The sequence below is a fragment of the Corvus hawaiiensis genome, chromosome 7 (genome assembly GCF_020740725.1).
Source record: "Corvus hawaiiensis isolate bCorHaw1 chromosome 7, bCorHaw1.pri.cur, whole genome shotgun sequence".
NCBI lineage: Eukaryota > Metazoa > Chordata > Aves > Passeriformes > Corvidae > Corvus > Corvus hawaiiensis.
In genome coordinates this window covers 38,112,267-38,121,864 of record NC_063219.1, presented here as the reverse complement: position 1 = coordinate 38,121,864, position 9,598 = coordinate 38,112,267, and the positions used below count along the sequence as shown (strand labels likewise).

At 39.4% G+C, this 9,598-nt stretch overlaps 1 long non-coding RNA gene across 1 annotated transcript; it reads left to right on the top strand.

Annotated features, from left to right (window-relative positions):
* Positions 1-1,518: 1,518 nt before the first annotated feature.
* LOC125328496 lies at positions 1,519-9,376 on the top strand. Its single transcript, XR_007204741.1, has 3 exons — positions 1,519-1,592; positions 6,887-6,939; positions 9,276-9,376. It is a non-coding gene; the product is annotated as an uncharacterized LOC125328496 (long non-coding RNA).
* The last annotated feature ends 222 nt before the right edge of the window (positions 9,377-9,598 follow it).

The window sequence follows — 9,598 nt, the reverse complement described above, 5'->3', positions numbered from 1 at the left end:
GCTTCTCTGGGCACCCTGTGCCAGGGCCTCCCCACTCTCACAGGGAAGGATTTCTTCTTAATATTCCAAATATCTTTCACTTAAAAGTCATTAAATATTCTCAAAACATAGTCTGAAGTGACCCTCATCGAGATGCTTTAAGAACTGGTTCCTGTCAGAATGAGCCAACTGTGTCTTCACAAGTGCTTTTAACAAAATTCCTGATGAAACGTGTTTTGTGGCCTGAGAGAAATTTTGAGGGTGGATGGGCAGCAGTCAATTGGCAGAAAAGTTTTGGGACTTGATGCTCCAGAGCAATTAATGCAGTGACCGTGTATTGGAACCTGGGAGGAAAATGGCATTTCTGGAGGGCTTGGCCACCTCCAAACCGGTGTCGCTTCATTTGGAAGTGGTGGTGGCACAACGGATGGCGTTTGTTTAAGGCAGCCATCTGGTCGGCACAGGAGTGTAATGCACCATATTGCATCCCCAATAACATTTAAACTGTTTGCAATCTCTATAAACTTTTAACTTTTGAAGCACATGCACAGGGGTCAGCTCCTTGCTGCTGTTGGAGGGAAAATCAGATTCACATAGTGGCTGAATAATTCTGTTTCCAAAAGCTGCAAAGTTGACGGCCAAAAATAAAAAAGCAGGCCAAGAACAGCAAAAACTCATGAAAACCTCTGGTAGCTGTTTTCCAATTCTGCTTTATTCATCCTGCCACTACAGCTTGGGGCTCGGCTGATGGATTGGGCCACAGGGAGCTGCAACTTGTGGAACTTGATAGTTTTTCCACAGGAGGAAGTGGGAGGAGTTTTTTTTTAGTTTGGTGTTGGGAGTGTGCAGAAGTGTCTCCAACCTGCAGGTACCTCAAGTCATAAGCAAATACATAAATTTTTTTTTCTTCTTTCCTTTTTTTTTCCTCTTTTGCTGTGCATTTTCCACTCAGTGGATTTTTTTAGTGTGAGGGTGGGCAGGCCCTGGCACAGCTTCCCAGAGAAGCTGTGGCTGCCCCTGGATCCCTGGAAGTGTCCAAGGCCAGGTTGGATGGGGTTTGGAGAAACCTGGGATAGTGGAAGGTGTCCCTGCCCAGGGCAGGGGGGTGGAATGAGAAGAGCTATAAGGTCCCTTCCAACCGACCCATTCTGGGTTTCTATGGATGAAGAGCTGAAGCAGTCCTTGTTCTGTTTCTGGGAAAGAAACAGAAATGAGGGAAGAGCAATTTATTTCACCTGTTGAGTCCTGCTTTTCCTCTTCTCTCCCATTCCATTCCAACACTGATGTCCACAATGAATTGTAAGTTTTATCTGAGCACAATTCCTGCATCCTTTGGTGTCATGTGGCTGCTCTGGTCTGGCTGTGACTAACCCAGGACAAGGACACCCTGGCTTTATTATGGACCAGGAAGAAAAGAGTGTTCTTCCAGTCATCCCTATAAATCTGGTGCTGGGCAAATCTTGGATCGTGTTATTTCTTTTCCCAAATCTGAGCCTAATTTCTCTCTCTCTCTCTCTCCTTTGTACCAGGCATCTGCATTGAATGAACATTTTTACAACTACTTAGTTATGTAGTAGGAGGACTGGCTTTCACACACTGCATCACTACTCAAGGTAACAACAAAGACTTGCTCTCTTCTCATCCATTTCATGCTTTTGTCTGGATATTCCAGTGTCACTTTTAGGCCAGAGCCCCATTAATATAACATGCCAGCTACTTCTGTCAAGGCACTGATATATGTCATTAGCACAATGGAAATAAATTCAAATTCATACTTTGCATGTCACACACTGAGTTTTATCTTGACCTCCTAAGGTGAGAGACAGATGTTTTCCATTGGCAATGCTTTGGTTATTTGTTTATACTTGTCAAATGCACATCTGAAACCCACCTATATAAAACTGGAATATGGGCTGCATTTTAAGTGAAACCAGGGAAAAATATGCAGACTTTGAGAGATGAAGGGGAAAAAAACCTGCAGCAAGCACCAGGATATGGGAGTGAATAAGCATAATAGATCAGAATAAGGCCCTAAATCAATTTTATTTTCACAGTTCCAGCATCATAAAAAGTGGGTGGCAGTAAACCAATTATTATGCAACTTAATGAACTAATTAGGAAAATCAGAGCAATAATGGTACTGGTACTGACTGCTCTGAATATAAAAAGTAGAATTAAGTTCTCAGTATTGAATTTTTCGATACAAAGGATTGTATAGTAACTTTTGAAGCATTTTGAGTTTGGGAAGAGGGAGACTGCATCTGTAGTTGCTGTGGGTACCCAAATGATCACAGCACAGAACTCTTGGGGTATGTTCACTCCTGAAGAGATTTAAAAACAAAAGCAAGTGAGGAACAGGTCATTAAGAGCTCTATTTGCATTTATGTGCCCCTAAATGCTGCTGAAACTCTGGTGGCTGTTGTCAGGAGGCTCTTAAATACCTGGAGCACGAGGTTGGGCAGCTCAAAACCTGTGCACTGGGATTGCTGAATAAACCCAAGCCCTGGTTTAAGCTTTCACAGGAGTGGGACTTGCACCAAACCAAGTGCACAGGAACAGAAGAAAATAATCACAAAAGCACAGCTTCTCTCCCTTAATGTTGGTGTTGTTAGCTCATGCTATGCTTTAAAGTGTTTAAACCCTCACATAATACTGTTCATGTTGACAGAAGTTATAAATATGTTGGTATCAGAGCAGTATTTCTCATTATACCTCTGAGATTATGTATGAGTGTTTCTAGACACTCAATAGTTTGCTGATTTTCTTTCTTTACTCCATTTCTGACTGTACATATTTGATAATATGATGTGTGATTATTGGCCTAAACCTTTTCTCTTTAGCATCAGTGACAAGGTTCCTGCTGCTTTCGGTGCCGAAATTGAAATGAACCCTCAGAAATTCCTCCATCATTTCCTTGCTATTGTGAAATGTGCTGTAGTGTTTTCATTGATTTATAACACATTTTTTTTTATCATGAAATTATAGCATAGGGGTTCTTTGCTGGTTTTCTTATAATTCCATGTCTGCCTTATCCATGTTTGGCAAATTTAGCAGCTGTTCTATTTGTAGATGGCACATGTTGATTTTTTTAATGGCCTTTATGGTGTTTGGATATGGTATTTTTTCCTGGAAGGAGCTGTCTGGGCCATGAGTGTTTCATCCCAAAGGAAAGGTGAAAGCATTTTCTTAAATTGTTTCCTGGATAAAGACAACAAGAAGAGAAACAGTTTCTGCTTTCCATGATCAAACCAATCAATGTGAAGAGTTTTGTTTATTTTCCTGGTCAAAAAGCCACTGTCAGAGTCTATTTAAAACAAATGGGGAGATGGGAGGGGCAAATGGCCTTAAAGCAAGTGTATCACATCCAATACTTTTTAAAAAAGAGAAGGAACCCAGGCCAGCACGTTAAAAATGGGCATTTCCAATATAATTTGTCATCCATGCATAAATCTTGCTGACATTTTCAGTCACTTTAATAGCCTTCCCATTTTATAAATCAGTATGAACTTGCACAGTTGCAAAAAGTGTGTATTTTGAACATCTCATTTGCATACTTTACCAAAAGCCAATGAGGCAGTGGAAGCAACACTGGTGATCATAATAAGTGTTTGGGAAAAGGCAGAAAGATCACTAATGGTTTGCCTTTAGGGATTTCTGTACTCCATAGGGGATGAAAATGAGAAATATTTTTCAAACAGCAGGGGTAAAGGTTTTAAAACTAGAAACACATGGAGTGATAAAAATGTTAGTGCCACAGGGCGCATAGCAGGAAAAATTTACAATGTAAAAACTGTAATTTCAGCATTAGGAAGTAATAATCGTGTTTCATCATTGTTATTAAAGCATGACCCTTAAAGTCACATAAATTAGATATAACTTTCTAGAGAAGTGTATTAATCTTCAATGGAAAATATTAGGAAAGTTTATTATCATATGAAGATCAGAAGAAACTGGGTTTTATTAAAAAAAATGAAGTTAAACTTGGTGGGGTTTTTAATTAATTAATTTATTTTAAAAATAAATCTCCAGCATTTTGAACCAGCAGATAGGCTCGTGTTTACGCAATGCAAAGTGCAGCACCCAGCTTTGCTCTGAAAACCAACAACAGTTGCATGACAGGAAACACAACCAACAATTAAATAATGAACTGAGGAAGTCCAGGGGGTTCTGTGCATGGGCATAAATGGTTTCTATTTGGGCCGACAAAGTCATCTTGGTGTTGGTGCCAAATGCATCCACACGATTAATGAAGAATGGTGTAGTTGTTGGAAAAAAATAAAAGTACCACAAGAATATCCACTGGGAGACTTGAAATGGGACCAGTTATCCAAGGTGTGTAATTAGTGACTAAGGGAGTTTCCATCCTGCCCAGGAAGTGCAATTTTATGAGGGCCTCAGTATTTCCTGTCAGTGCCGTTCAATGAGGTCACTTCACCTGCAAGAAATTTTGGGTAAATGTGTGTTTCCAGAAGTAACACCATCCCTGAGTGGGTCTGAACTCCCTTTTTTCTACTCTGGGCTGTGGAAACATGGTGCAATATGGTGGGAGTGGGGCTCCTGGGCTTGGTGGGCCTCTGGAGTGAATTCATCTGGGATAAATATCATTTCTGGCTTTCCTGGCTCCACAATCCCAAAGTGTTTCCCGAAGTGAAGCGCTCTGGGTGTGGATTCAGCACTTTCTGCTGAGGTCCACAGGAGCTGCCCAAGTGATAACTACAATATTTTTATAGTTTTACCTTGAAATTTCTTGGTTTCAATTTGAAAAACTAACTGCTAGCATTGACAGACTGGGTGTGATTTTAATCAAAATTGAATTTTAATAAGGAATGGAACAGCTTTATGTTATTGATGAAGACTTTTGATGTCCTGCAAGGCAGACAGACAAAGACTGGTCTGTTGGGTTTGGGATACTGGATGTGTCCTGTGTCAGAGCAATGAGGGTGTGTTTCCAGAGTAGGATTCAGTCAATTCACTGCTCAGTCATTAGAGAGAAATCATTAATAACACAACAGTAGAGGAAAGGTCCCTTTACGTCCCTCACATTCAGTGCCCTCAGCGTCAGGACCCAAATCTTGATTTCCTCTTGTTCTGTGTTTCCTTTTTCTTTATCCACATTGTTCACCTGCAAGAGGGAGATGTCCAATTTGGAAGAGCAGACAACCCCTCCTCAGCATAATTTGCAGCTTGATTTGTGGGCAGTCACTCTCCAGAGAAGAATAAAATCTTTCCCAAGTGCTCCAAACACAGGAATGTTATGCATAAGGAGGGTATCATTATTATCTCTCCTTCCAGCTGTGTTCTGATGTGAAAATGGCTGTAGCTGTTGTTTTTTCTGTCCCTTCCTGCCAGTCCCTCAGGCAGTTTATGATGCTCGTGCACAGCCAAAGATCAAGCATCGTGCTTCTCTCTGTAGTTGGAACTAACAAGACAAACTTGCCCAAATGGGAATAATTTTTTTTCTCCAGGATGCTTTGCCTGCTTGCATGAGAAAAGATTGGAAGATTTCCATCAGTGTCAGAAACTGTCTTTTTCCAGAGCAGAAAATGTCAATTTTTTCATTTTGTACAAAATCACCTGCTCTCTAATACCAGAAGTTTATTTTATGAGTCAGTGTGTTGTAAACACCTGCAACTGCAATGGCACTGAGGGAAAGAGGCTTCATCCTTTTCTCAGTGAAAAGGGAAATATTCCAGATCTTTGTCTGGAATTCTCCCTCTGCAGTTGCAACGTCATTAGTAGCAGTCTGCTTCTATAATAGTGATCTGTAGAACAGAATTAAAATAATAATAATAACAAAAAAAATCCTTTTATATGATAGATTTATGTCTGTTTTTAGAACTCCAGAGTAAACTGGTGGTAAAGAGTCCAGTGATGAGCTGTAGTGATTTTAAAAAGTTTTAATGACATGTTCCAACAGTGTCTATCTGTGGGTGGGAATAAGATGTGGCTCAGCTTTGGAGATCAGGAGTGTTTTTACATTTCCTAAATAAAAACTGCATCACTCAGACTGCAAAAGAGTTGTACAGTTGACACATGAAGTGTTTCTAATACAAAATTCTCTGTGGTTCTGTACCTTTTGGAGCTTGGCTCAAAGAAATTTCAATCTTTTCCTCCGGGAATTGAGTAACCTCTTCAAAAAACTCTGATTGCATTAGCTCACATGTTAATTGGGCAAGAATTCGTACATTTGCTTATATCTATTTCGTTTATTTACTGTATATAAAACCTATAATCTGGACTTTGTGGTCTAACAGTTGTCTTTTCCAGGAACTGAAACTTCTAAGGTCAAATCTAATATTTACAACTTGAATAATTTGAGGTCGTACCATTTAGAAATTAGTAGAAAAATTGGGAGAATTACGGTATAGCTCTAGGAGCAGCTGTAGCAAATATAAATTGGAGTGCAATAAAAGGAGGACAGACAGGCTGGAAGAAAATTAGAGGAGATTATCAAAGATCACACTTAAAGCTTCTTTTATGCAATATTTTTATGAATGATCTTTCCAAAACCAAAAAAATCGATATTTTTTTTTTTTTACACACAAAATTTGAAAACATCACCAGTTCAGATTTGAGATATACAGGAATAAGTAGACCATGCTGAACCAGTTTATAAGAGATTAAATTTAGCACTGTTGAAATTTAGCTGCTAGCGGAAGAAATTTCCTAGGCACTGGAATGTCTCAGCACAGAACAACAGAGGGGAAAAAAGGATTTGATTGCACCAGGGTGTTAACAAATGATTGAGATCTACCAATACAAAACTATTATGAAGAAGATTAGACACAAGCAGAGATATTTCCAGAAGGAAAGATAATATAATTCTACAAGGCTTTTGTAATTTATTTTTCTCTCTCTTACAGCGTTGTTGTTTAATTTTCTTGTAATTTCTTTCTTCTTTCCCCAGGTTCTGTGGGATCAGTTTCCCTTATTGCATCCATCCTTTGGCATGAATTTACTGTAAGTACACTCAGAGTGATTATAGCTTATGACATATGTAACTTTACAGGTCCTAAAAATAAAATGAGGGATCTGAAATAACCCCTCCAATCCAAGAGGAGTTATGCAAAGACAGAGCTCTTACTCCAAGTGGAAACATGACAGTTTCTGGACTTCTCTGGAATGTCAGCCAAATATCTCAATGTCAGAGACATGTCCTGATTTTCCCTGGAAAAAAAACCAAACCAAACTTCTGCCTTTCTTTTGCCTCTGGCTCCTGGAGCTGAAATGAGGGTTTGGAGCTGTTACATGATGTGAGCTATTCCAGGGAAAACTCCTGGTAACAGCTGGGTGCATCCTTCAGTGAAGGATCTCGGAAAGGGAATTTTTCCTGCTGAGGCAGAAGATTTACACCGAGGAGATCCTGACCAGCATCTCCTGGGCAGTGAGGCAGCAGGAGGAGCGTCTGTCATTGGCTTGGACCGAGAGAATTTGGGAGTGTTGAAAGATCCTGGGCTGCAGGTCAGACATTGATCTCCAGGGATCCTTTGTCAGAGGGCACTCATAGACATGGGCAGAAAGAAATAATTAAATTTAGTCTTTTTTAAGTACTTCTGACCCCTCCTAGAAAACACCAAACCAAACCAACTCCCCTCAAACCCCATCAAACAGGCTGAAATGAGTTCTCAAGTGAAATCCACTAATTTAGATTTGTTGTCTCCCTTTTTCTCTATAAAGCCAATTAATTTCTTGGTAAACTCTCTTAAAATAAGTCACAATAATCTTGTTTTTCCCAAAGTCAGGCAATCAGTCAGTAGTGGGCAGTCAACATCCACGGAAAACCCTACAATAATAACATTCATCCTATAAATAACAAACTGGTTCATATGGCTGATAGAAGGAAATAAATTTTGAGAGTGATTTCAGTATCAAGTGATTGAGCTGTTTATTGAATAAACCAGAAGTGAAACACATTATTAAAAGTTATGAAAAAATAACTGTAGAATGCCAGTCCAAACATGGTATTTTGCCATGCTACTTAAATTCAGCAGCCTTTTCCCCATGAAATATATTTTCCCTGTGAGTTTTTAAGTAAATATTTTCCTGGGAAATTATGAAGTGTGTATTGCTCAGGAAAATATAGTCTTGAATAAAATGCTTTTGGCTACACTTTTTTTGGGTTTTTTTGTGTTAGAAAGGGTGTGGTAATAGTCACTACTGACCCTAAAATATACAAATGGTTTGGGTTTTGCCTAATTACCAGTTTTCACAGTTTTGATAAAGAAGCAGAGAAGTATTTTTTTAATTGTTTTTTGATCTGATACAAAATTTGCACCTTTCAAATTAAAAAATCTGTGCTTCACACAAGCCATGTGAAACATCCATGGAGGAGCTACACTGGGACTCAGCGAGGATGAATTACATCGAGGGCACTCTGTAACTGGAGGTAGAGAAATGTGGTTGCAATCATGCCCAAATTTGTGGGTGTGCAGAACACTTGCAGCTGGGAAGGAAATATAATGGTCAAGTTCAGCTGAAATATTCACAGGTTGAATTCTGTTCTGCTCAGTGATGGTTTGACCCAGTGTCACCAGATTCAGGCTCTGTCCAGTAGGGAAACAATTTCTGGTAAATGTTGGTTCTATTTCCAGCCAGCTAAACCTACAATGAACCAGTTACTGATCTTTTTTTCCCCTACAGGTTTTAGATAAATGACTCACATTCCATCAAAATTATGAACTACTGATAGGTGAAATCACTCATTCAGATTAATGTTCTGAGTCAAACCCCATGTTTTTTGGCAAAATATTACTGGAGATATAAGAATATCACATTCCAGGTGTACCAACCATCCCTCACACTGGTGGTGAGAAGTTTAATACAGCTTTGAAGAGTACGATATTTTCCTGTGCAGAGGATACGATATCTGTAATAGCACAATTAACTGTTGCAAAACTCCAGGCTGATTTTCTGTAGCATCAAGTGTGTAGGTCTCAGCTATTTCTATATCATGCACCATCTTCTGCTGAACTGAAGCATAGCCTCTTAGAAAAATTATGTTAAATGTGATTTAAAGTCCTGAAGTGAAGGGGATGCATATGAATTATTCCTGGGATTAATTATGAGAGAATTGTGTTGTGTTTCTGCTCTGGATTTGAGTGTATTTCTATTTACCAATGTTTGCAGCAATTTATACCATTTCTCTAATAGTGACTGAACTTTCAATTTTTCTTCTGGTTGAGGCACAGTTTAACCTTTGCAGGAGATAACTAAGAAGGATTTAGTTTAGTAAGTCACTTCCCTCTAGAACAAATCTTCAAAAAATTTCAGAAACACCTTTTTCAAACCTTTCCCAGGTTTGTGACCTCACAGTGGTAAATAGAGGGACAGAAGAGGACACATTTTCCTGCCTGATTCTTCTGGAGATGGAATAATGATGGATGTGAACAGCCTGTACAGCAAGGTAAGACCTGGACCAGACAAAAAGGCAAGAGAAGGTTTTGGCAGCATAAAAGTGTTTAATTGGAGCTCTGATATCATCTCAGTGCCTGAATATTCCGGTTTTTTTGAGCGCTGGAAGTTGCAATATTCAGACTGCAGCTCTTTGTGTGTCTGAGCTGGCGCTTGAAGTTCCAAAAACCAGGATGGCTGCAGAGTGCAGATTCCATTGGCAGCTCCA